Source organism: Sinocyclocheilus grahami, unplaced genomic scaffold, assembly GCF_001515645.1.
Source record: "Sinocyclocheilus grahami isolate Dianchi unplaced genomic scaffold, SAMN03320097.WGS_v1.1 scaffold66.1, whole genome shotgun sequence".
Taxonomy (NCBI): domain Eukaryota; kingdom Metazoa; phylum Chordata; class Actinopteri; order Cypriniformes; family Cyprinidae; genus Sinocyclocheilus; species Sinocyclocheilus grahami.
In genome coordinates this window covers 24,732-31,252 of record NW_015505245.1, presented here as the reverse complement: position 1 = coordinate 31,252, position 6,521 = coordinate 24,732, and the positions used below count along the sequence as shown (strand labels likewise).

General features: G+C 43.2%; 1 long non-coding RNA gene across 1 annotated transcript in view; it reads left to right on the top strand.

Moving 5' to 3' along the window:
• Nucleotides 1-6,071, top strand: part of LOC107585027 (uncharacterized) — a 21,195-nt gene extending 15,124 nt beyond the window's left edge. Inside the window, exons 2-3 of the long non-coding RNA XR_001609205.1 lie at nucleotides 5,443-5,481; nucleotides 5,988-6,071. This is a non-coding gene — a long non-coding RNA (uncharacterized lncRNA). The remainder of the gene's footprint in view (nucleotides 1-5,442; nucleotides 5,482-5,987) is intronic.
• The last annotated feature ends 450 nt before the right edge of the window (nucleotides 6,072-6,521 follow it).

Here is a 6,521-nt window from a genome sequence, read left to right as displayed (position 1 = left end):
TCTGAGCAATTTATCTAAAAACAACATATTATAGCCTATGGCCCTAAAGACTTTATATAAAACATCAATGTTATGTCATAATATGTCAGATACCTCAATAATTTAAAATCATTGCAATAAATTCTCAGTTAGTATGATGGCAACAACTCCAAGTAACAACTCCTCAACATCAAGTGCAAAAACATAGATGTAAATGATGCAAGATATAACAATAACAAACACTGGATTAAAAAAAAAAAAAACTCCCAATAAATGTCCAAACAGCGATGCTATTAGAGCAGATTTTTTTTTCATGAAAATCCACTTAATATTAGCTACACATTCAATTGCACTCTTTTCTAAAACAGTGAATATACAGTTATATTACAGTTACATGTAATTACATTGTCTGCAAATGCATTAAACCCATATAATATAATGTAGTAATGTTATGGAAAATATGAAAAATTCATTATAGTGTTATATTTGGTCTCCAAATCTTAAGTATAGGTTTAGGGAATAGTGCATCTGACCCATATCTAAATAGTTCTGTCTTAAATCAGAAGATATATTTATATATATATTTAAATCCAAGTACACAATATATATATAGACCTATATGACCACATGAACTTTAAGAATCGTACGCTTTTTTGTTTGTTTAGATCGTTCAGAAGGGTTTGACCAAACTGTTAAACTAGGTTATTTACAAATCATCCAAACACCCGTTTCATAATAATATGACTAAGTAGTATTAAATTGTAAAGAAATTACAGATCCATCTTTGAAATCTGAAATTAAAAAAATTGTATTTACATTTTTAAAATCTAAAAAATTCATATCTATAGCGCATGAGCACACAGAGATTTGAGAGTGCACAGGACACAGTTTGAGTGAGAGGAAACACGTTCTAAGTGCGTGCACTCTCTCCGGGCGAGAGCAGCGTGTATCTGAGCGCGCGCGTCCGGTTTTGTGCGAGAGCAAAGGAAATCCGCGCGAGCGGAGAGATTCACGCTTACGCATTGTATTAATGTGCTTTCGCGCTACAATAATGCGCTCTCGACATTTGTCATTAAAATAACGCCATAACGCAACGATTGCCGTGTTGTCCGTTCGGACCAGCACGTGCTTGCCTTGTAAGCACCTTTGAGATGGTTCAAGGCAAGGCGCACTGCTAACAACTCTAGGCAATTGATATGCCAATGCATTTGGGGGCCCGTCCAGCCCCAGTGTCGTAACTGCCGCTGCAGCTGCCATATGCCCCAGGAGCCTCTGAAATAGTTTCAGTGGGACCGCTGTCCTGCCTTTGAACTAATTCAAGCAGTTCAGCACCTACCGCGCACGTTTCTCTGTGAGGCGTGCTGTCTGTTCGCCCGAATCCAACTCCATACCGAGAAAAGAGATCCTCTGCGTCAAGGAAAGTTTGCTCTTTTCCTAGTTGACCTGAAGGCCCAACCGGCTGAGGTGCTAAAGCACCAAGTCCCTGTGTGCACACAACTGATGCTGAGACTGAGCTAGTATGAACCAGTCGTTGAGGTAGTTGGGAAAGCGAACGCCCTGTTCTCTCAGGGGAACAAGGGCTGCCTCCGCAACTTACGTGAAGACAAGGAGCGACAAGGACAGCCCGGAGGGCAGGACCTCATTCTGATATGCTCGTCCTTCGAACGCGAATCGCAGAAATGGTCTGCGGCATGGAAGGATCGACACATGAAAGTACGCATCCTTCAGGTCGATTGCTGCAAACCAATCTTGGGGACGGATGCACCCGAAGATGCGTTTCTGCTTCAACAATGGAACGGTAACCGGCGAAGAGCCCGGTTCAAGACACGCAGATCCAAGATTGGTCGTAACCCACCACCTTTCTTGGGCACAATGAAGTAAGGGCTGTAAAACCCTGTATTCATATCGGCTAGAGGGACCGGCTTTATCGCATCCTTCGCCAGTAGGACTGCGATCTCCGCACGCAAGACAGGAGAATCGGCCGCCTTCACTGTTGTGACGCGGATGCCACTGAACTTGGGGGGGATGCCGGGCGAACTGAATCGCATAGCCGAGGCTGATGGTCCGCAGAAGCCAACGAGACTGGTTTGGTAGCACTAGCGCAGGAGCGATAGTCCCCCCAGGACGAACACTAGATCGTGGTAAAGGTAACGGAGCTCCGCCCCCCTGGAGGAAACGGAGCCTGGCCCGCAACTCAGAGATGGTCATCTTCCCGCGCTAACAACTCTAGGCAATTGATATGCCAATGCATTTGGGGGCCCGTCCAGCCCCAGTGTCGTAACTGCCGCTGCAGCTGCCATATGCCCCAGGAGCCTCTGAAATAGTTTCAGTGGGACCGCTGTCCTGCCTTTGAACTAATTCAAGCAGTTCAGCACCTACCGCGCACGTTTCTCTGTGAGGCGTGCTGTCTGTTCGCCCGAATCCAACTCCATACCGAGAAAAGAGATCCTCTGCGTCAAGGAAAGTTTGCTCTTTTCCTAGTTGACCTGAAGGCCCAACCGGCTGAGGTGCTAAAGCACCAAGTCCCTGTGTGCACACAACTGATGCTGAGACTGAGCTAGTATGAACCAGTCGTTGAGGTAGTTGGGAAAGCGAACGCCCTGTTCTCTCAGGGGAACAAGGGCTGCCTCCGCAACTTACGTGAAGACAAGGAGCGACAAGGACAGCCCGGAGGGCAGGACCTCATTCTGATATGCTCGTCCTTCGAACGCGAATCGCAGAAATGGTCTGCGGCATGGAAGGATCGACACATGAAAGTACGCATCCTTCAGGTCGATTGCTGCAAACCAATCTTGGGGACGGATGCACCCAAAGATGCGTTTCTGCTTCAACAATGGAACGGTAACCGGCGAAGAGCCCGGTTCAAGACACGCAGATCCAAGATTGGTCGTAACCCACCACCTTTCTTGGGCACAATGAAGTAAGGGCTGTAAAACCCTGTATTCATATCGGCTAGAGGGACCGGCTTTATCGCATCCTTCGCCAGTAGGACTGCGATCTCCGCACGCAAGACAGGAGAATCGGCCGCCTTCACTGTTGTGACGCGGATGCCACTGAACTTGGGGGGGATGCCGGGCGAACTGAATCGCATAGCCGAGGCTGATGGTCCGCAGAAGCCAACGAGACTGGTTTGGTAGCACTAGCGCAGGAGCGATAGTCCCCCCAGGACGAACACTAGATCGTGGTAAAGGTAACGGAGCTCCGCCCCCCTGGAGGAAACGGAGCCTGGCCCGCAACTCAGAGATGGTCATCTTCCCGCAATGGGAACATGACTCATCCGTGAACGCCACCTCAGCATGTTTAATGCCCAGACACGTGAGGCAGCGATCGTGACCATCACCTGGCTCCAGGTAACGACCGCATCCGGAAACGCACGGGTGATACTGCATTTTTAAAAAGACGATCCGTCGTCTTTACAAAGACGCACCCACTTATTGTACTCTTTTAGAGAAATTGGCTCTTTTAGGAAAATGCTCTTTTATGTGCTGAGATGCACAGGGGAAACGGCCGTTTGCAGCACGACAGGGGGTAGTGCAGCCTGAAGTGCGCAACCCACTCAACACAGGAACGACCACCGCTGATGCGCCGTCCGCCAACAGAAAAAGCTCCCGAGAACGCGATAGACTCGTCACACGAAACAGTTTGGTAGGAGCAGACCGATGTTGTCGCTCGGCTCCGAAGTGAAAAGCTGGTATACGTTGCACCGGCTGCCTTTTTATGCTCACGCTGTGATCAGCGGCAGCTAGATGCAATCATCGCATGCCAATGTGCATTGGCTCATTTAGTTTACACTCGAAGTGGATTGGTCTCTCTAAGCGAGATCCCAATTCGTCGGTCACCGACGTGACTCGGAGTGACCAACTGAAAGGGAAACGTACTTACAGGCTGTGAGTCAGAAGCGCCAGACTGTCCTTGCAAAGTTGGAATTATCCCACTTTATAGAAAAAGAGTAGGCTACTCTCCCAGGAAACAGTCTTCGTCCTCCATAAAATGCCCTGCACACATCTGAATATTTGGGTTGAACTGTTCCGGTACAGTGTTGTAAATACAACTTAACCACTGATTTCTAGCTGTGTCCTCTTTTGGAAGGCCAAACAAAGTAGTTTCGCTTTCATAACGAAACACACAGCGTCTCCACAACATGGCGGCAGCGGCAGCAACAATACTACAGGGAAAATCAAAGTTACGCCTTCCTTCTTTGCATGAACATTTGGGCGGCGTTATGCAAATCTTCCCACATCGTGATGTAGACATGTGGGGGCGTCTTAGAATGAGCCATTTCAGGTAGGCGTGGTTGACTCTGAACTTTTATAAAGAATATCTCTTTGGATTTGAGACTTTAGTCTTTGCAACTTTACAGATCTTCTTTATGGAGCAAGAGTTTGTAACACTCCAAAGAGAAAGGAAAAATTTTAATCGCATCATATGACCCCTTTAAAGAGCCACAAAATGGTATTTATTGTTTGAATTTCTTAAAAAATCTGAGACTTTGGGTTACACTTTATTTCGATAGTCCACTTTAGACATTCTACTAACTATAAGTAACTTTGTAACTACATGTCAACTACATGTCAACTAATTCTCATTAATTTGCAACTACATGTCTACTAACTCTCAGAGTAGACTGTTAGGGTAGGTTTAGGGTTAGTAGAATAAGTTGACAAAGAAAGTGTTAGAAGATATTAAGCAGACAGCCTACTAATACTCTACTAACTGCTAGTTGACATGTAGTTGCAAAGTTACTTACGGTTAATAGAATGTCTAAAGTGGACTATCGAAATAAAGTGTTACCATGCTTTGTTTCATACCTAAAGTAACTTGTTCTGTCTTGTCTGGCGGCATGTTGTCAGTTTCCTCTTTGCTGTATTTTTCACTGCGTGATAACATCATGTGTGGCATGAGAGCAGCATGGCTTATTGGACGTAGGAACAGTAACTAAGGGGGGTCTTTGCGAAGGGTCAATTTAGAGTATAGCGGGAGGTTGCTGGCTCAGGTTCTGAGATGACAGCATGAACATCTTTCTTACAGTAGACAATGACTTCTGGAAAATTTGAAGTTTGCGCTTGACTGCATGTTCAGAAGTAGCTCGCTGCCTATGGTGAGTGGTTGGCGGTAGCATCTGGTAAAATAGATTAAAATAATTAATAATAAATAAATTACTAGTAAATGCATAATTACCAAACTAAAATTGCATGCTCTAAATTTTTTTTGTTGTTGCATTTTTCTCATATTGTACAAAGCATAAACTGTCTGAAATATATTAAAAAATGACCAAAACTGCATAAAAGTCTATTCCAAATTATACTAAAATAAAGTATTTTATATATATAAACCATTAATTTAATATAAAAGCACAAAAACTGCCAATCTAGGACATATATCTATAATGGAAAACACTCTGCAGTGGTCGCACTACATGATATTTGGTCACACAATATGTTAAAATTCTGTCAAAATTTACAGGCACAGAATTGGCCACCTAAGCCAAGCTTCCCACAAAAGGTAACTATGAAATGTATAATAAAAATAAATATTTGTAGAAATAACAATGGCTTTGTTTTTTTTAGGTCATATCACGTGATATCCAAATGTGGCAACTACACAATCCAAATTTGAGCGCGCGTTACAAACCTGTTTAATGCTGTCAGAATCTATCTTTTTTTTTTGTCAGATTTTCATTCTAAGCACAGTAATCTTGAACATATTGTATTATTGCTTTGTTATCTGGGTAAATTTCACCTTCATAATTCCAGAGCCATTCATTGTAAACCTAACTTTGTTTAGAATGTTTTCATCTGATATAAAGTCCCTTTTTACTTTGTACTTTTACTTTGTAAACCTTTGAACTCAAAGGCTTCTAAAACATTTAACATTCTTAAGTCTATTGTAAGGTATCTTTAAAAGTGTTTTTTTTTGTCGTTGATATGTACTGTTGATTTATGTAGCTCTTTTAACTTCATGTGATGTTGTCTGTTTGCCCCCTGTTAATTCTTAACTGTTGTAATCAGGGCCGTCCTTAGCTGACGCTGGGCCTGGTGCGAGGTAGGGAACGTCATATTCAGCAGTGGCAGCTCTTAAAGTAATAGCAGTAGGCCTGTCGCAATAATCAATATATCGACTTATTGCGCAATATATGTACATGCCCTCAATCATTTTTGGTGACGCAATATATCGCCCATTATATTTACTTAAAAATTAATGTCACCATGTTTTGTACATTCCACTTGTGCCTGTGTCTTTTGCAGCTTCTCGTACATAACATGGTGTAGTCATGAGGTGCTAGTTCAAATTTAAAAAATGCTTCTACAAAAAAAGTTGAATCTGCAGATATGGTCTTGTTTAGGGATCTGTGCCTTTGTGCATACGGACATCTGACTGTGTGACATCTGACTAGTGATTGTGTTTTTCAGCAATAGTGTGCACCCTTAATTTACAGAGAAAAGAAAGTCAGGGAAAATCTGTAAATGGAAAACTCTGCATACAAGTTCTTTGTGCATTTTTCTTTTTTTCTACTTGTTACTTTGCACTTTTTGTTAGAAAAT